The sequence below is a fragment of the Ochotona princeps genome, chromosome 27, assembly GCF_030435755.1.
Source record: "Ochotona princeps isolate mOchPri1 chromosome 27, mOchPri1.hap1, whole genome shotgun sequence".
NCBI classification, from domain to species: domain Eukaryota; kingdom Metazoa; phylum Chordata; class Mammalia; order Lagomorpha; family Ochotonidae; genus Ochotona; species Ochotona princeps.
In genome coordinates, this window is record NC_080858.1 from 6,586,309 (window position 1) to 6,607,145 (window position 20,837).

General features: G+C 42.9%; 1 long non-coding RNA gene across 2 annotated transcripts in view; it reads left to right on the forward strand.

Moving 5' to 3' along the window:
* Positions 1 to 20,837, forward strand: part of LOC131478113 (uncharacterized) — a 304,708-nt gene that overhangs the window by 1,855 nt on the left and 282,016 nt on the right. The window contains exon 1 of one of the 2 annotated variants that reach the window (XR_009244304.1): positions 2,582 to 2,657. The exons of the other annotated variant lie outside the window; for it this stretch is intronic. This is a non-coding gene — a long non-coding RNA (uncharacterized LOC131478113). Of the gene's footprint in view, positions 1 to 2,581; positions 2,658 to 20,837 lie in introns of those variants that run through there. 2 annotated transcript variants of the gene reach the window in all.

Below are 20,837 nucleotides of genomic sequence, written 5' to 3' on the forward strand. Positions count from 1 at the left end.
CACTCCGGGATCCCATATGGGCGCTGGTTCTAATCCCGACGGCTCCACTTCCCATCCAGCTCCCTGCTTTTGGCCTGAGAAAGCAGTCGAGGACAGCCCAAAGCCTTGGGATCCTGCAATGAGAGTTCTTAAAGCTTTTTCCATGTAGCTTATCTGGCTACATGCATATACGGAGTTCATATATGTTATACTTTTAAAATCTTGTTCGCTTTCCAGCACTTTTCAGAAATGCGTGCCCTGTGCGACATCCCGGCAATGTTATCCTTCATTTGTCTTTAGTTGATGGCTATCTACATGTGCTTCCTTCTTCTTTAAGCTGGAAAACTGCTCTTGGAGAGAAAAAAAAAAAAAAGAACGCTTATTTTTATGATCCAGGTAGGGGCGTTTCCAGAACAATTTAGCTTATCTGAATGTAATCTCACTCTCAAATCAGTTCTCTGGCAACTAGGGGGAAACCAATTCTGGGTCAAAGCTATGCCTAGAACAATCCTCCTAAGTTGCTCAACTTTTTATGTCTTTGAATTGGTAACCCTTACCAGGTGCAACCCATGGTTTGTTAAATGAGGCTTCCTTGGACTAGGAGGATGATCAGACACAAGTGACGTCATCTAGGTAGCAGCTTTAACAGGTTTAACTCCAAAGCAGAAAAAAACGAATTTTCTTTTTGAATATTAGATAGCTTTGGAGTTAGGGATTTCAAACATGGTATTTGAAATATAACTGATGGTGTTGGCTTTCCAATATAATGCTGACCACAGTTTTATTTCACTTTTTTGATATTTTCACCTCTGGTATAGATTTCATATTCCTCGTATATTATGCCCAGCCTAGCCCAAGTATTTAGGCCATCTTCCACTGGTTTCCAGGTATAATAGCAGGTTAACTGGGTCAAAGTGGGCTAGGTGGAGCTCCAACTGGCATCCCTATGGGAAGCCTGCATTGCAGGCAAGTGACTGAACCCACTATACCACAATGTCTGCTGCAAGCGTTCTTTTTTTTTTTTTTTTTTTTTTTCCCCTGGATGTTTTATTCCTAAACATTGACTATTTTAGTTCCTCTTGGGCTCAAGTAGTCACAATACTCTCTCAAAGGCAGGAGACACATGCGTTTCTGCCACAATGACAATCAGTAATAACAGCCTTATCATGTTTTAATTTCTCTTTTTATAGATTTATTTTATTTTCATTGGAAAATGAGATATACAGAGAGGAGGAGAGACAGAGAGGAAGATCTTCCTCCCAATGATTCACTCCCCAAGTGAGCCGCAACGGCCGGAGCTGAGCCAATCCAAAGCCAGGAGCAAGGAGCCTCTTCCAGGTCTCCCACGCGGGTGCAGGGTCCCAAGGCTTTGGGCCGTCCTAGACTGCTTTCCCAGGCCACAAGCAGGGAGCTGGATGGGAAGCAGGCTGTTGGGATTAGAACTGGTGTGCGTATGGGATCCCAGAGTGTGCAAGGCGAGGACTTTAGTCATTAGGCTACCGTGCTGGGCCCTCTGCTTTAATGTTATCGTTTTTTTTATCTTCTTGCTGTATGGCTTGTTGGAACTACCACAGACTTGTGAGCCAAACAGACTTGGAGTCATTTCGTAAATCTACCTGTGGTGGCTTCCAAACCTTGAGTGAGCTAGTTAAAACCTTTGTGAGCTAAAACTGGGTGGTATAATGAAATATCTGTCGTATTACTAGTGTCCTTAGTTCGTATAAGCTTGATAGGCATGTATGAATTAGATTAATTATTCAGAACTCAGTGTGTACCAACATTGCCCTTGAAAGCTCAAAAGGCTCTTGAACTGTTACAAGGTGTAGTAACAAATAAATAAACAAAGCAAAGAACAAAGCACTTCTGTTTGAAGGACCTTCGTTGATTCATGAATGAAGAGATTGGTTAATTGTCCAAACTAGTCATGGGAGAATTCCTCCAAATTCATACGTGGAATTCGACCACTGAGGTCATGTACGAACCGGCCAGACTGCGCAAGGCGTCCGTGAGTCGGCCACCGAAGTGCCTGCCTTGTGTGGCCACGTGAAGTAATTTGCACTGCTGTCAGCAACCCACACCTGATGTACAAAACAGCTCAAGGAAAAAGGGAACAATCAAGTTGCCGGAAGTCCACGACCTAACTACCGAATCAGCAGTGCCCCCACCTCCCTTATTTTATGCGAGGTACATCTGCTACGGGCTTCACACGGACGGCAATAACAAACGCTCCCCAAATCAGGCACCGCATCTCCTCACGCCTTCCTTAGCCCAAGGAATTAGGAGACGAAGCAGCACGGCGTTGTGCTCAGCTTCCCGCACTAGCTCGGGCTCCCTCAGGTGACCAGCCCGGCCACGTGACCAGCCCTCCTGGGGCACCGAGGGCCACGTGGGGACACTCGGAGGCGCATGCGCGTTGTCAGCCCCAGGCGCCTGGATTTCCTCAGGGTTCTGGACTCTGCGGTCCGGGCTTGCTCCTGTTCCGTTAAGTCCTCGCAGCTGGGAGGAGGCGGCGGCCCCGTGTCCTTCCGCGTCGCTTGCTGCCAGAGACCTCGGAAGGCCGCGTCGCCATTTTCCATTTCCTCACCTGAGGCCCGCGCTGTGCGGGGCTTCATGGCGCGTCCTGGGAGGGAGGCCGAGGCTCGGAGCTGCCTCGGGGCGGGCGAGCCTGGACGCTGGAGGTGAGCTGGGAAGGGGCCCGAGTGGGTGAGAGCCGCGACGTCATTCAGTATGTGGGCCTTTATGTGATAGCGAATATTGTTAAAACCATGCGAAAAAAGGCCCGAGTAACTGAGTTGGCCCTCCCGTGCCCGGGCAGTGGTTCCAGAATGCCCGCGATACCCAAGCCCAGGGTGCCAGTCACCGGCGTATAAAATGGCGTAGTGTGTGTTGTTTAGGGTAAAATGACAGGAGAAGTCGGTGGTTGAGACAGACACCATTTTTGTTTCTGAGTATTTTCTGTCAAGTGTGGTTGGTTGTACTAACAGAGAACCTAGAAATTGTGAGAGCAAAGCACCTACAGGATTTGTATTTTGATGGTGAAATCTGATGAATTTGGTCAGGGACACGGTTCTTCCAAGTGGACATGTAAAAATAACACTTTCAAGGGAAGGTCCCACCTTTGAATATTTTTATGGCAAAATTTATACTCATGGCATAATGTTCTAACAGAACAGTGGAAATATGGTATCTTTAGATAAATTATTAGAGTGATCAGGCTTATTGAATTTCAGGTAAGGGAAGGCTTCCAATATTTATACTCTCCTGTTTTTGCCTTAATCTGTTGGCCAGCACACTAACTGTAGTGTCGTAAATGCAGATGGATGGGGTGGTTGTTTACAATGTACCACTGCTGTATGAAATTAAAAATGGTTAAAGCAGAAAAAAAAAGGGTACAAATATTAGAACTTCAAATATTCTTGAATCCACACAGACAGTACCTAGCTATTAGAGAGAAAGAACGAGAGTGAGATTGAGAGCTTGCCCACTGGTTCATTCCCCAAGCGAGTGACCTAGCCAGGCTAGGTCAGCAAAGCCAGGAAGCTGGGGCTTCCTCCCAGTGTCCCATGTGGGTGCAGGGGCCTACGCCATTGGACTCTCCTCTCTGCATTCGTGCATTAGAAGGGGGCTGGACAGGCTGAGGAGCAGCCGGGACGCCAACTAGAGCCTGTATGGGATGCTGGCACCAGTGCCAAAGGTGGAGGTTTAACCAGGTGTAGCACAGCACTGACCCTTTAGTGTGCTTTCAAACTCCTTAGGTAGTTGTGCTTCTTCTGTTTATTATATTTTCATGTATTTACCTATTTGTTGAGAGACAGAGGCAGGTTGCTGAGAGGTTTCCCATCAGCCTGTTCGCTTCTCCAGTGTCTACAACAAGTGGGATAGGGCCAGGCTAAAGCCAGGGACTTGAAACTCACTCCAGGTTTCCCATGACGGTAGCAGGCATCACATACATGAGCCATCTGCTGCTGCCTCGCTCTCAGCTGAGGGCACATTAGCAGGAAGTGGGGATCCGGAGCAGAACCAGGACTGGGGTGCAGTGATTTCAGGGTGGGAAATGGGCATCTCCACCAGGTTTGGACTGCGTGATGAACACCCATCCCAACCCTGAGGGTGCAGCTGTGGGGCCAACGTTGCAAATCACTGATGAGAGATCGGTTCATTCTGACCATTGTGATGCTAGGGGATGGGCACATTTTCCTGCAAAAAAGAAAATGACAACAATTAGGAAAGATGGTAAGTACTGGGTTACAAAACAGTGCATTTGTTCTCCCACTGTAGGTTCTTTGTGCTGGAAAAGAAGGTGCTGCACGTGGTGTTTCCTCTTTGAGAGTAGAATCTAGTGTTCTTTAAAATGCAAGCGAGATGTAAAAACTACATGTTTTTAGGAGTTGTTGCTTAGAGATATGCTGCTGTAGATATGGATGACATTTAGCATGGAACTAACAGAGGAAATCCCTTAAAGATATGCAATATTGTTACATAAAAATTTATAGATCCATTACATAAAAGTTTAAAAAATTCGCATATTCATTTGTGAAACTTCACAAGAAAAAACTTGAAAATGTGAATAAAAAAAATGTTTCAGTCACTTTGAACCAAACACAAGTTTCCTATGATCTTATAAGAATCCACACTGTGATGGTTTTTGCTTTCAATCTTAGGGAAAAAAAAGAACTTGAAACATCTCATCACAGTTTATAACCAGTGTTAGGGGATCCATAATAAAATTTATTCCAGACTTAAAGGATAGCTCTGGAAAGTAAGTCAGAGCAAATATTTCAATAGGATAACAAAACCAGAACAGGAGTAAGGCCACCTGGGAGGAGTAAAAGTTTGCTTTCTTTTGTAGCTTGTCCAGAGGTCTGGAGACAAGGAGAAGCACAGCGCAGACTTATGTCAAAAGCAAATATTTTTATTATTACCTATAGTATTCAATTTATTCATTGCCCTGGAAGAGATTCTATAAACAAATAAAAATAGCCACTTAAAAGAATTACTTCAGTGTTTGAAAATGTAAAATAAAAAAATTTGCAATAGAATATTTGTGCCAGGACACACGTTAAAAACGCCCATCAAAGGCATATGCTATGGCCTTTTAGACTTTCCCCGAAAGTACAACTAACGTGCAGCATTGAATAGTTTATTCTTTGGCTGGGCATCTTGTCTTCTGACAGCTGCATCTCAGACTCGTGACCTGGCTGTACTCCCAACTTCATTTTGCTGGTTAATGTGTATTCTAGGAGGTAGTAGATGGTGATTCAAGCACTTAGGTCCCTGCCACCCACATGGAAGACCAGGATTGGGTTTCAGACTATTGGCTTTGGCCTGGTCCATGCTGACTCTCTCTGTCATTTGGAGGTGAGCCAAGAGATAGAAAAATCTCTTTTTCTGTCTGTCTTTTGGACTTTCAAGTAAAGCGAAAATTAAATAAAATAATAAAATGTATAACCTAAAAAGGGAATGATAAAAATGCTTTTGCATGGGTTAAAAGAAAGGTATGACAATGAAAAGAAATACACAGGCCCGGTGTGGTAGCCTAGTGGTTGAAGCTCTTGCCTTGCATGTGCTAGGATCCCATGTGGATGCCAGTTCGTGTCCCAGCTAGTCCACTTTCCATCCAGCTCCCTGCTTGGGGCATAGGAAAGCAGTAAAGGATGTCCCAAAGCCTTAGGACCCTACACTCATGTGGGAGACCTAGAGGAAACTCCTGGCTCTTGACTTCGGATCAGCTCAGCTCTGGCTGTTGTGGCCACTTGGGGAGTGAACCCTTGGATGGAGGAACTTTCTCTCTATCCTTCTTTCTGTAAATCTGTCTTTACAATAAAAATGAATCTTCAAAAAAGAAGAAGAAGAAGAAATGCGTATTTCAATCCCAGAAGACAGGGAGCAGGTAGTTGTTACACCTTTGCCGCAGGTCCTGCTGCTCCTCTCCCCTGGCTCTGGGCAGCAGCTCACAACTGCGTCTCCACGAACCCAAAGTACCTGCTGCTCAGCTGCACCAGTCAGAAGTCACCCTCTATGACAATCATTCCCACCTCTGAGTGATCCCTTTCCGAGTATCACTCCCTGTTGAATTCCTTGATAACTTGTACACAACCCTGTCATTCCACATCTGCCTTCAAAGGCAAACCCTCTGCCACGAAGGTTTGGGGAACCCCATGCTGTCTCAGGTATGTTTACATGTGAGTCTTTTGAGTCACCACTTGGTCCTCTCTGTTTTCCTCCCACCCACACCAACCCCAGCTTTCTGTTTCATACACTGTCCACCGATGCTGTGCTGGAGGCCAGCACAGCTGCAGCTGCCCCGGAAAGTTTCTGTGTGTTCCAGGCAGCAGCCAGCAAGGGTCACTGCAGGTGCTTCTGAACTCAAGGCAGCTGTCACTCAGGCAGCCTGCAGGAAGGAAGGACCCTGTCAGTCCAGGACCTTCATTGAAGTCATCCAGAGTCCAACATTCACACAGCAGCCCACTCGTCTCTTAGCTAAGCTTTCTTGCTGGTCCAGGCCTCTCTGCCTGATTGTTGCTGCCTGCACTGCACTCTAAGTTGAAAACATTGTGCATGGGGTTTTTTCAATGCCACATGCCAGATACTGAGTATACATTGATTGCTTCAGGCAAATGGTTCAGTTCTCTCCTTAGTTCCTGGTAATGTGTCCCCAAATCAGCCTGTTCACAACTGTGAGCCAGCTCATTGGGAACAGTTTGGACTCTCACTGACACTCACTTCCATCAACAGGAAGGGTGGATTTCTGAAGAGATTGATGCTACTAAAACATCTCTATATAAAGTGAGGGCCTTGATGTGACTTCTCTGGCTCCCGGGTGAAGTGGTCAGATGGGACATAACCAGCAATGCTGAGGCCGGTCCTGGGGCCCTCATCTTCTCCTTGCTATAGGGGCATCTCACGCAACACCAAGAAGGTAGTGCTTTTCCCAACAGTATTCACCAGTCGTCAAGTTTGTCCAGAAATCTCTAGTCTCAGAAATAAGTGCATTCTTACTGTTTGAGTTCATTTATTTTCTATCAGGGAAAAGATTGTATAACGAGAGATTAAACAATATATAGTGAAGTTAATTATAGCACTTAATTTAGCCCTTACAATCACTTTGTGAAGTAAAGCATTATTATTGCTGTTGTTGTTATTTTTTAATGAGGAAGTTGAGATTGAGCTAGGTAGGCAGTTAGGTAGTTAAGAAGCAACATAGTTAATGAGTGGTGTAGACTGGATTAAAAGTCATCTGTGGCTGTATCCATATCAGATCAGGCTTATAACAAGTGCGGACTTTCAGGCCTGAAAGAGTAATGGTCTGTGTCCCTTGCTGGAGCCTCGTTGTCATTGCCTGCACTCCTCCCAGATCATCAGGGAATCACTGGCTGTAGGCTTAGGTGGCTTAAATGCTGGCAGTGAGTGGTGTCATTTAGGTGTGTTCCTCATTGTATCATAGTGCTGTGTAGCAACTTCACGGACAGCATTGTGGTTCCTCAGGGTTAAGCTTCTGTTTGATGTCACATCTCATATTTGAGCCCCTGTTTTGAGTCCCAACTACTCCGTGTTTCCAATTGCGTGTTCTACTAATGCTCCTGAGAGGCAACAGGTGATGGCCAAAATTCCTGAGGCCCAGCCACCCAAGTGGGAAATCCAAATGGAATCCCTGGCTTCTGGCTTCAGCCTGGCCCAACCCAGGCTCTTGTGCTCGTTTGGGTAGTGAACCAATAGAAGAAAGATCTATCTATCCCTCTGTCTCTTCTTTCCTTGTCACTCGGGCTCTCAATACATAATGAAGTCTTTTTCTAAAAGTTTAGTTACACATTGGTGTAGGATAATGCCACCCAGATGCTCACCAGAGTCCCCAGTGTGGGCAGCAGTCCACGGGGTTGTTAACTGTCCCTCCCGAACTGTCAGCAAGGAACTCAAAAATAGTATGGGCCCTGTGAATGGTGCTGACAGGAGAATGTTCTGCCACTGCCAAAGGGAGGCCATGCCAACCTGAGCCACCGTCCTTGTGACTTGGTGATGAGACACGCCTGGGAATCTGTCCCCACCCAGAGCCACCACTGCTGAGAAGCCATTCCTGTTAAGAGGTCGCACACCAGCCACCCGCTGTCCCTGCTCCTGGGAGGCCATCCAAGCCCACCATTGGGAGCCTAGACACCATGTAGCCTTGGGAGACCTGGCTCTCGTCACCATTCCCAGGGTGAGTCACAGTTGTGAGGATAGAGTTTGTTGATCTTTCAGGAAACTCCTCATGAGAATGAATAACAAATTCCCCAAAGGAAACCTGGCTGGATGAGAGACATTGAAACTTGAGGTTTGAGGAGCCTTCAGCAGAGACTTTGAGCTCTAACCAGCGCCCTGGGGTGGGGAGCACCCGGATAGGCTAGATTGCATGTTATCATCTGCCGCTGGCTTTGAGACATCTGTGATAGTTGTTTACGAGAGAGACACTTGTTCAACCTTTGGGGCCATCGTCCTTCCTGAGAAATGATTGCTTTTTCCCTTGGAACTGATCACATCATTCTGGCCTCTGCACCTTCCTGACATTTCTATTTTGAGATGTAACCTGATTCCCTTTTGGAATTTTGAGACGTTTCTCTGTGGCTCTCGCCTTGCTCTTTATTTCCAAACCGTTGTCTCAGAGTTGGGTTTCCACAGCTTTGACTTGTAGTCCCCAGGCCCCTGTCTATCAGCTGCGCCAGCGGGCAGTGCGGGCCATCCTTTCATCGTATCGTTCCTGTGTGGGCCTAGTCCTGTAGTTTCCTAAATGTTCCCTTCATGTCCCTACCACCCAAACACTTCACTCTTCACTCCCAAACACAAACAAGCCTTGGCAGTGTTTACACGGAATAAGCTACCTTTCTCCTGGGCTTGAGAAAGTCCCTAGGAAAAACTTAGTCATTTCTAGAGGCTTCCTTTAAACTCTATCGTTCTTCTGAGTTTCCAGGTAATGACTGCAAGCTGCAAGGATTGTGGCCCACGAACAGCCTCAGTTCACCTTCCCCACACAGGCCAAGGACATTCCCCAGGCACCAAACAGTTTCTGAGGTGGGAGGTTCCTGCTAATCCCTCCCTCTCTGAAAATATGCCACAAAGTGCTGCTTGTCCCTCAGTTTGATGTGGAGGCTGAGCGACATAATGTGTCAATGTGTGTTAAGAAAGACAAGGTTATTACTCAGTGCAGCACAGTGCTGGCTTTCCTCCCATTGGTTTTATATATCTTTGCTGTGCAATGTTTTGGAATTCCTTTCAAGTGATCATTTGTGTTCTCAAATGCTTTCAGTTCTCTGTGCTTAGCTAGATGGTCTTTTAGAGATGACTGGAAAGTCTTTGCCTTGCCTAATTACGTGTAATTGTTTTTTCCTAGTAAATTATATTTTAGTTTAATTAATTTGTTTAGATTTTTTATTTAGAGAGGGTAATGGGAGTACGTCTTTTATCTGCTGGTTCACTTCCCAAATGCCTGTAACAGCATGGCTATACAAGGCTAAAGGAAGGAGCTAAGAACCCAGTTCTGGTCTCTCACATGGGTAGCAGGGACCCAAGTACTTGAACCATCATACTCGGCCTCCCAAAGTACATTTTAGCAAGAAGCTGGGCCCAAAGTGGAGCTGGGACATGAGTAAGACACTGCAGTATAGGATAAGAGTGTCCCAGGTGACACTCTAACCTAAGGGACATTTCTGTAGTTTACTGCTACCCAAAATATTAATGTTCTTTATTTCACTCTTCTGCTTCTCCTTTTCTTACACACAAAGGTTAGTGGAAATATTCCATTGTTTTCATGATGGAAATGCTGCCCCTTCCCCAACATTTTCAGAAGATTAAAAAAATGTAAGTTTTATTAAATTAAAGGATTTAAATTACTTTTTATAGCTTAGAAACTTCTTACAACTGGAGAAATGTCCATTATTTTTGTTTTAATATTTATTTATTTTAATTGGAAAGTCAGGTTTACAAAGAGAACGAGAGACAAAGATCTTTCATCTGCTGGTTCATTCCTCCAAGTGGCTGCATTGACCGAAACTGAGCAGATCTGAAGCCAGAAGCCAGGAACTACTTACAGGTCTCCCACACAGATGCAAATCCCAAGGCTTTGGGCTGTCCTCTACTGTGTTCTCAGGTCACAAGCAGGGAGCTGGATAGAAAGTGGAGCATGTGGGATACAAACCAGCACTCGTATAGGATCCTGGTGCATGCAAGGCAAGGACTTCAGCCACTAGGCTATCTTGCTGGGCCCAGAGTGAGCATTTTCAGTAAGAGTAAGAGGACTATAGATAGTACAGCTTAGTGCTAGAACTTTTATTGAAGATAATCTAGACCAACATGTTTTAATTCTTTTGCCCCTTTTCTCTAGATTTGAGAATGAAAAATATGCTCTAAATTCAATGATCGACTAAATCTGTACCATAAAAGAACAAATAAAACCACCAGGGCACAACACAGTAGCCTAATGGCTAAAGTCCTCACCTTGCACACTCCAGGATCCCATATGGGCACTGATTCTAATCCTGGCAGTCCCGCTTCTCATCCAGCTCCCTGCTTGTGGCCTGAGAAAGCAGTGGAGAACAGCCCAAAGCCTTGGGACCCTGCCCCTGCATGAGAGACCCAGAAGAGGCTCCTGGCTGCTGGTTTTGGATTAGTGCAGTTCAGGCCATTTGCAGGTGCCTGGAGAGTGAATCATCAGACAAAAGATCTTCCTCTCTGTCTCTGCTCCTTTCTATATACCTGACTTTGCAATAAAAATTTTTAAGAAAAAGTATTTTTAAAAAACACATGCAAAAAAAAATCACAAAGTTTAGAATGTAGCCTTTGTTTTTATAACTAAATGATCTAATTATAGAAGAAATGCATCAGGCAATGAGTAGTTTAATCAGCAATTTAGTTGTGTGGTTCTGCATGAAACGGTGATTACTTTAAGCCTGTGTTTATGGCCAATATGTATAAAACAGTAGGTTGAAAAATGATTTTCCAGTAAATCAGGCCTAATAATTTGTATATAGTCTTAACTAATTAGTTGGGCTTTTAAATGATGAGTGAGTAGCAACCTAGGCAGTAACAGATGCAGGTCAAGCAGAGGAGAAACACAGTTGAAAGTGAAGAATTCAGTTGGACCTGAGCTTGTGGTACTTTGTGCGTTCATCAACCTCTCCACAGAAAGGCAGACACAAAACTGGACACTAGAAGCAAAGCAACTGCTTCCCCTTGGCTGCATTCAGGCAACCAAGCAAGGAACGTATTGTTGAGAGCCCCCTAAGAGTGTGAAGCATGACTGTGGGATGCTGTAGGCCCGGGTGATCACTGTAACTCTTGTGCCTTGAAACTGGGTTGGTTCCAAGTGACTTGGTTCGAAGCAGGAGGTGGAGTCTTCCATGATGACAGCGTTGCTGTGTTTACTGCAATTCAGTCAGTATTAAAGTTGCTTGTGATAAGCTGAAGAGTTATTTTGTTATCATTGGAGAGAAAAAAGCCTCAAAAATATGTATAGTAAAGTAGTAATTAAAATTTTATGGTGAGGAATATCTGTGTAACCAAAAAGAAGGCAGTAAGGTAGAGACCAAGGATTAAGTGATATGAACTATATAGGCTACAAGTGGCATCATGTACATGGACTAAACACTAAAACTAAAAAATATAAAGTACCATACTGGACTTAAAAATGATACAACATATACTTACTGAAAGAGATGGGCTTTAGCTTCAAAAACAAAAATAAGGGGTGGGCATTTGACATAACAATTAAGATGCTGATTAAGAAGTCTGCATTGTGTAAGAGAGTGCCTGGGATCAAGTCCCTGCTTTGCTCCCAATTCCAGCATCCAGTTAAAACAGACCCTGCAGTCACCAGGTGATGGCTTGTAGACTTAGGACTGTGCTGCCTATGTGGGAAATCTGGCTGGAGTTCCCAGCTGCTGGCTGCCACCTTGGCCAGTCTTGACTTGTTGTGTTCATCTGGTGCGTGAACCAATGAACAGGCGCATACCTGTCTCTCTTTTCTCCTCCTACTCCCAGTCTCAAATGCATAAATAAATACATAAATAAATAAATAAATAAATAAAATTGAAAACAAACAAAACACAAATCATTCGAAAATAAAAGGACTGAGGAAGATACACCATGCAAGCAGGTGTATCCACAAATAAGAAGAGCTGAAGGAGTTTTAATAATATCCCACACTTGAGTGAAGATCATTTTGGTTTGTAAGAGTTGGGAATTACAGCGCGTTCTGCTGGATTCTCTGCTGAAGATGCTACAAAGCTGGAGTCACATGTCAGTCAGAGCTGCGGTCTCATCTCAGGTTTACCAGGAATGAGCTGTTTCTACGCCCACCCAAGTTGGCAGAAATCAGTTGTATGTCTGAGAGCTTTGTTTCTTGCTACCCGTATGTGTCCATTTTTTCCTTCAAGTCAGCAGGAAGGAGTCAGAAATCTCGTACAAATATAAACTCCCTAGCATCCACGGAAAACTTGACCCATCACCAACAGAAAACATTATTTCAAGATAACATGGCATATTGTTTTAAGGTGTTGGGTTTGTGAAAGCTTGTTACAAAGCAATAAACAAAACCAAAGAAAATTGCTTTAGTGAAAGATGTCTTGCTCTTTCAATTTTGTCATGAAACACCTGAGGCTTTGATAACTTTAAAAAGTGAGGACATTCATTTTCTCTGACATTTTGAAGGTCCAAGGTCAAGAGTCAGTATCTTGTGATCTTCTTACCCAGGGAGTTGTGGGTTACAGAACATCTTTACTAAGATGGAGCGTGCATGGATATCATTGATCTCTCTCCATTTTCAATTATTGAGAACTCTGAAGACATTGTCTGATTCTAATCAACTCCCAAGGCCCCACCACAGCATGGTAATCAGAAGTCAGTCTCCAGCCTCCTTATACTTAACAATAGGATTATATTTCAGCATGTGAAGCCTTGGGGGACGTATTAAAACTGTATCCAAACCAAAGTAAAAGGCATTTATTTAAAAGACAGACAGACAAACCTACAGCTGACATAATACTTTGTGTTTTCCCTGGAGAAGAGGAAAGTGATAAGATGTAAGATGAAGGGCTGTGATCTCATGTAGTGTAGCGTAGCACAGCACAGGTTCTCCCGAGCTCTTGGGGCAACCTAGACAGCTCTGCTTCTTCATCTTCTACCTGCATATAGGACAGGGCCTCTGCAGAGAGAAGTGAGGAGTGAGCTTTCTAGGTTTTATGGTTTGCTTTTGGGCAGAGGGGTACTAACTTTTATGATTCACCTTAGTGCATAGGAATTCTGATTTTTTTTTTAGATTTATCTATTTTTATTACAAAGTCAGATATACAGAGAAGAGGAGAGACAGAGAGGAAGATCTTCCGTCAGATGATTCATTCCCCAAGAGAGCCGCAACGGCTGGTGCTGCGCCGATCCGAAGCCGGGAACAAGGAACCTTCTCCGGGTCTCCTATGCGGGTGCAGGGTCCCAAAGCTTTGGGCCGTCCTCGACTGCTTTGCCAGGCCACAAACAGGGAGCTGGATGGGAAGTGGAGCTGCAGGGACTAGAACAGGTGCCCATATGGGATTCCGGGGTGCGTTCAAGGCAAGGACTTTAGCTGCTAGGCCACGCTGCCGGGTCCAGGAATTCTGATTTTCTGTAGTGCTTCCAGAGGGGAAAGTATGCCAGGAGCAGTTCAGAAAGACCTGTGTTCTATGGCCATTCCGGTGTGCTTTAGTTTAAAATATGCAGTGTACTAAAGTGTTGTATTTTAGGGGTATCGTTCTCTGAACCTTTAAATATCCTACAAGCAATATTAAAACAATTTAGTCTGAAAACAAGTATAAAATATTTGAGAATTTCATTTATTGAAAAAATGCAAAATCATAGCATTCTGCCTCAGAAATGTAATCTGCTTGCAGCTGTTTAGAAGGACAAAACTCGGTTCAGGAAGACTAGATGCTGTTGTGTTGATTAAGGCTAGGGTAGAGTTTTCGAAACTGGGAAGATGTAGTCGGACTTATGGAATAAGGCATGTGATCTGAAAATTATTAGGGATTTTCCTAAGTATAATTTGAGAAACATTCTCAATATTTTCTCCTTAATATACAATTTTCCCAAAAAGTTGCCTCTATGATTATGACAGTGGATTCTAGGAGAAGTCAGTTTATCAATGGCCCACCTTAAATATGTTTCACTTGATAGTGTGTTGGGACTCCTTAGTCACAATAGTCAGGCTAGATATTTCCCTAGATTCTAGGATCATATGAAAAAGAAACAAAACTGGGTGAAATGTTTAGAGCATTGGCATTCAAGAAAAAGGGGACACCTTGGAAAGGGGCATTAGATATAAAAGTCTTGATAAGGCAAAACATTCCAGAATCAAGATGAGCTCATAAAAATAGGGCCAACTATTTTTAAAAATTATATATTTACTCACTTATTCACTGAGCATATATTTACTGTCTCTTACCATGTGTTCAGAGGAGTTATTTTAGACATCTATAACATGAGAATGAACAGGACAGTATGTCCATTTACGCCAGTGAAATTTATGCTCTAATGGAGAGAGTAGTACATTAGACATAGGACAAAATAGGATGTTTTCTGAGACTCTCAAGAGCTTCAGAGAATAATGCTTTGGTTTGGAACAATGTATCTATCTGTATAGATACAGCTATATATCTATTGCTATATATATAAGCTATATATAGGTATATAACTGTATCTATACAGATAGATACTACTACCTTGAACAGGTTCTTTTGAGAACCTTAAACTGAGACTGTATGGGAATAAACACAGACAAATTCTAAAGATAGGTGCTGGCTGTGTTTGATTTTGAATCATCCTCTGAAGACATGGTAGTTGGAGGGAACCTTTGAGAGTGTGATCATTGCAGTGAGTGATAGGCTGAGACCAGAGCACCCTCTCCGCTCTGTACAGGGCAGATCAGTGCATGGCTTTGATCAGAACGAGCTCCTGTGGAGGTTGCTTCACAAACAATTCAGTCATCTTTGTATTTGTGTAAACTTGAGTCTGAAAAAAAAAGTGATGTACGTGAAGAAAATCCCTGGAATGTTTATGTCATGATAAATGTGCAAAACTTATAGATGAGAAAACTAAACAAAAGGCATGTGGGCTGTTTTTTGTGGCATCACAGTCCTGGAGCTTGCCTGTAGGGCCGAAGGAATCCTTTGGCCACTGCCGTCCCACCTCTCACTTCCTTGGTTGGCTTCTTAGCACCCCAGGTTCCTTGGACTCATGGAACATCTGGAACACTGCCTTGATTTGTACCTCTCTGACAAATGGTCTCTGACGCCATTGTGGCTCTCGTCATGCCGATGCTTGGTGTGACCCCGTTCCAGACTGGCTTCAGCATCTCATGTGCGCCCCAGCAGTGTGTGAAAGCCCTGTTCTCTCCCCACTGTCTTCAGCGTATATTGTTCTTATAGCCACACCAGGAATTGGAAGTGTTATCTCGTTGTTTTCTGTTTGCTTGTTTACAATTAACAAGTGATTTGTCATATATGTTTTCTGGTGTCTTTTTTTGTTCAGTGCTGCTTATTGTTTTGAGAAATATCTAGCTAGATCCTTTGCTTTTTTATTTTATTATTATTTTTTTACAGTTGTCTCATGTTGTGAGGAATGCTTGTTTTGTTGTTTGTTGGTTGTGTTCTCCAGATGCCTCTAAGGCTTAGCCGCTTTGTACAGTTGTTTACATCTTCTCTTTCCCTATAATTGCTTTGTTGTTGTTTTAACCATTATTAAAAGTAATGTGTGCAAGCTTCCAGATATTTTAAATTAAGTGTCCATTTCTGGGCCTGGCAGCGTGGCCTAGCGGCTAAAGTCCTCGCCTTGGACACCCCGGAATCCCATATGGGTGCAGGTTCCAATCCCGGCAGCTCCACTTCCCATCCAGCTCCCTGCTTGTGGCCTGGGAAAGCAGTCGAGCACGGCCCAATGCTTTGGGACCCTGTACCCGTGTGGGAGACCCGGAAGAGGTTCCTGGTTCCCGGCTTCGGATCGGCGCGCTTCGGCCCGTTGCGGCTCACTTGGGGAGTAAATCATCGGATGGAAGATCTTCCTCTCTGTCTCTCCTCCTCTCTGTATGTCTGAATTTGTAATAAAAATAACTGAATAAATCTTTTAAAAAAATTGTCCATTTCTCTCTTGATTACGGTTACTCATTGATTCTTTTTGTTTGAGATTCTCTTGTTAAGTCCCTATATGTTTTTAAATATTGCATAATTTTGATATATTGAACCTTTAGTGTTGTGAAGTACCCTGCTGAGATTTATTGATATTTTTGTCTTAAGGACCATTTTTTTTTCTTACTAGTATAACCACTTCAACTACTTTGGGGTTACTCTTTTCATGGTATATATTTTCATCATTTGACTGAATTTTGCCTTTGAATCTTGTTTTTTGAAGATTTGTTAATATTTATTGGAAAGTCAGATATACAGAGAGGAGGAGAGACAGAGAGGAAAATCTTCCGCCCAGTGATTCACTCCCCAAGTGACCACAACGGCAGGAGCTGACCCAATCTGAAGCCAGGAGCCCAGAGCCTCTTCTGAGTCTCCCACATGGGTGCAGGGTCCCAAGGCTTTGGGCCGTCCTTTACTGCTTTCCCAGGCCACAAGCAGGGAGCTGGATGGGAAGTGGGGCCGCTGGAATTAGAACTGGCACCCGTAGGGGATCCCAGCATGTTCAAGGCGAGGACTTTAGCCGCTAGGCCATGGCACCGGGACCTGCCTTTGAATTTAAAGTGTTTCTTACAAGCAAGTATAGTTGGAGAACATTTATGTCTCTTTGCCAATTTCTGCCCTTCAACTTGAGGCTTTATCTCATTGATCCTTAACACAGTTTTTGATAGACTAAGAATCCTATCTTCCAATTTGTTGTTTCTGTTGCATATGCCCTGACATTTCTCTTTGTTAATTCCTTCATTGTTCTCTTCTATATTAAATAGATAACTCAATTTACCATTTCAGTTTTGGGATTTACCCTGGGGATCAAAATTTACATTTTGATTTATAACACTCTAATATAGTTTGATACCAATTTAGTTTGATAAACACAGAGTTTATTCTTGTATGAGAGGTTTTTGAAAGACTCATAGAAATGTGTACCATGGAAAGCCATGCATGAGTCTCAAAAGGTTTTGCCCCAAAATTATCTTTTAATTGCAGAGTGCATGAAGTTTTTGAAACCCCTTCTCCTCTCCTTTAAACATTATTTTCATGCAACTAACAGTTTATAATATATCCTAAACTTAAATTTATAATTCACATTTAATGTTATTTTAAGTCACATAAAAGACGAGAGTTACAAAGAAGACTCGATTAATGCTGCTGTTTGTCTCTACTGCATTTTTTTCCTTAGTATTTTTTTTCCACGTGTCTTCAAATTGTCTGGTATTTATTTTATATTGCCTCGAGGGTTCTTTCAGTATTTTATATAAGGTTTGCTGGCACAAATTTGATGTGTTTTAGTCTTGCTTGGAATGTCTTGGTTTCTCTTTCATGTTCGGAGGATAATTTTTTCTGAAAGTAGACTGGCTTATTGACCGCCTTTTGCTTCCTCCCTTTGCTCGGGCATCCCAGAGCTCCTGGCCCTCCCAGAGCTCCTGGCCCTCCCGATGGCTGCTGAGGAGTTAGCTGTCAGGCCAGTTAAAGATCCCTTATCTGAAAGTTGTATCTCTCTTCCTCCTCTTAAGAGTCTTGCTGTCTTAACAGTTTGAAGATGTAGTGTGTAGGTGTGAATCTCATTGAGTTTATCCTGTTCTAATACATCAGGCTTCTTAGATGTATGGATTCATGTTTTCCAATAAATTTAGGAAGTTTTCAGTGCTGGTTTAAAAGTCTTTTTTTTTTCCTCCTTTCATCTGCCTCAGGGACTGTTGTGATGTATATTTCTGTTTTGATGATGCTCACAATTTGCTGAAGCTCCGTTAGGTTTTCTAAATTTTTTTTTCCATTTCCTCAGACTGGATAATATCAGTTGGTGTGACGTTTCATAATGCTTCTTATGTCTGTTGGGTTATGAGTCTGAGCCCTCTCCTGTTTGTTTTCTATTTCTTTACCTTGCTTTTCAACCCCAGCAGTCCTATGGAGTTCTTGTGAAGATGTGACTTTCGTTTCCTTATTGGCATTCTCTATGAGGTGAGCTCTCATTTTTATTTTCATATTTAATGTTAGCTCTTCAGACATAATTTCCTTTAACACAAAGCACATTTAATGGGGCTGATATAAATTTTTTGTTTATTAAGATCAAACTTTGATCTTTTTGATCTGTTTTTTTCATTTTGTGTGTGTTTGTATGCATGCGCATGCGTGTATGCTTGAATGGGCCATACTTTTTTATTCCTTAGTGTGTCTCATCTCTTTCATTTTTTTCGCTGGAAATTTGAAATAGTATAATGCAGCAACTCTGAAAGTATAGCCTTGCCTCTCTCTCCTCTTGGTTTGTCCTTGTTTCTGTGTGCTCTTTGCTTACTGGCTTTGCTACTTGATTCTGAAAAATGTTTCTTTGTTATATTGGAAGGCAGAAGTTTATTCTTGATTATCTTAGTGGGTAAACAATGATTGTAGGGAGAGTTCCTTCAGTGCTTAGAGACAACGTGTCTGTCAGTCTTTGCTAAGGGTATTTATGTTTGTAGGTTGAGCTTTCTGTCAGTAATTAACCAGACAGTGTGAAGCTTCATCAAACCTTCTGCTTTCAGAAGACCTCTTAGTTACTTGTGGCTCCCCTGTGGGAGATGTGGATTAGGGTTTGGGCCTTGGTGCTTTAGCCAGGCCTCTCCGTTGCTGCAGCCATTTTGAGACTGAGAGAGTGGGCAGGAGATATGTCTTCCTGTGTCTCTTTCAGCTTTCCAAAAAAAAATAAAAAATGAATGTAGTAAATTTTTCAAAATCCCTCTAGGTAGCTCGGAGATGAAGGCTTTGGACTTTTTCAATCTTTCCTGGGCATGCATTCTGCCCTCTAAATTAGTAGAGCCTGGCACTTGTGTGGCTTCCCAGATAACCCAGGAACATGTCAGACCTTCGCAAAGCTCCTGTTCAACAACTTGACTTCTTGCTTAACTTTTTTTAAAAAGATTTATTTATTTATTTATTACAAAGTCAAATATACAGAGAGGAGGAGAGATAGGAAGATCTTCCTCCGATGGTTCACTCCCCAAGAGAGCCGCAACGGTTGGTGCTGCGCCGATCCGAAGTCAGGAACCAGGAACCTCTTCCAGGTCTCCCACGCGGGTGCAGGGTCCCAAAGCTTTGGGCCGTCCTCGACTGCTTTCCCAGGCCACAAGCAGGGAGCTGGATGGGAAGTGGAGCTGCAGGGATTAGAACCGGCATCCATATGGGATTCCGCTGCGTTGCTTAACTTTTATCCAGAGCTGAAGGAGTCCATCTTGGTAGGCAATTATACATGCTTGTTCGGGTTGATTTGCTTGTTACTCACAACCATCTGAGGAGTGAACTCTGTTCATACCAAGTGAATTCAGATCTAGGTAAGAAAGAGATAGCAGTGCCTTCCACAAAACTATCAGAGGTAGGAAATAATAGAAAATTTCTGGGAATATGGCTTTTAAGAAGTTCTAATTGCATTCTTTCCTTTCCAATGGTTGCTAGCTTGCTGATTGTGGGCTCTTAGTCTCAAAGATCACAGAGTCACTTAGGAGAAAATGAAAAGGGGTCATGTCAAAATGTCATGGATCTCACTGTTCTTGCCACGATTCTGCCAGATTTCTCAAATCTGTACACTCTCACTTTCTGAAAGCTCTTTGTTCATTCCAGGAATTCTGGAAGTGTAACATTTTTTATCAGTGTTCTTTCTGAAGCAAAAATATCTTTGGAATAGTACATCTTGTACATGAAATTTTGATCACCTTGTCATAGTTTGTATTTGTGAAATAACTTACATTTAGGTGTGAACATAGATACAGTCCCCACCTAGGAGATAACTGAATATGTATTTCAAATTAAAATGACATTTTGTTTTGTTTTGTTTTTAAAGATTTATTTTTTTTATTACAAAGTCAAATATACAGAGAGGAGGAGAGACAGGGAGGAAGATATTCCGTCCGATGATTCACTCCCCAAGTGACCGCAACGGCCGGTGCTGTGTGATCCGAAGCCAGGAGCCAGGAACTTCCTCCAGGTCTCTCATGCAGGTGCAGAGTCCCGAGGCTTTGGGCTGTCCTCGACTGCTTTCCCAGGCCACAAGCAGGGAGCTGGATGAAAAGCAGGACTGCCGGGATTAGAACCAGCAGCCATATGGGATCCCAGTGCATTCAAGGTGAGGACTTTAGCCGCTAGGCCACACCGCCGGGCCCTAAAATGACGTTTTGGGTTATATTAGAGCAATGGAAATTTAAAGATAGTTTAAAAATTCTTCTTTTCTTTCATTTTCTATATTTTTTCCACATATTTTATGGCATGATGCTGATGATTTCTCAAGAAGCCTTTGCAGTCCAAAATTAATACTTAATCCTTTTCTTGAAAATAATATTGAATTCTTTTACTGTGAGGTAGGTATTAATATCACTAAGGGAGTTTTAAAAAAACTGGTCTGTGAGAGATATGGTAATACTACTCTAGAGAGGAAATCATTTGGAGACTTATTGCCCAAAGGAGCATTATTATAAATATACATGGCATAATCTATTATAAAAAAGGCCATATGGTCTTTTTAAATTGAGGTTTCTGGTCATTTGAACTAGGAAATTTTATTTGCTGAGGATAATAGGAAAAATTATACATCCAATAGGTGCAATTTTTTTCTCTGCAGAAAATGAGTTTCTGATCTTATAATCTCTGTGAAGAATCAGAAAACTAAACAATCTCCAAAGTCTCCCTAGAGGCAGACTCTAATGGTGAAGTCTAATAATT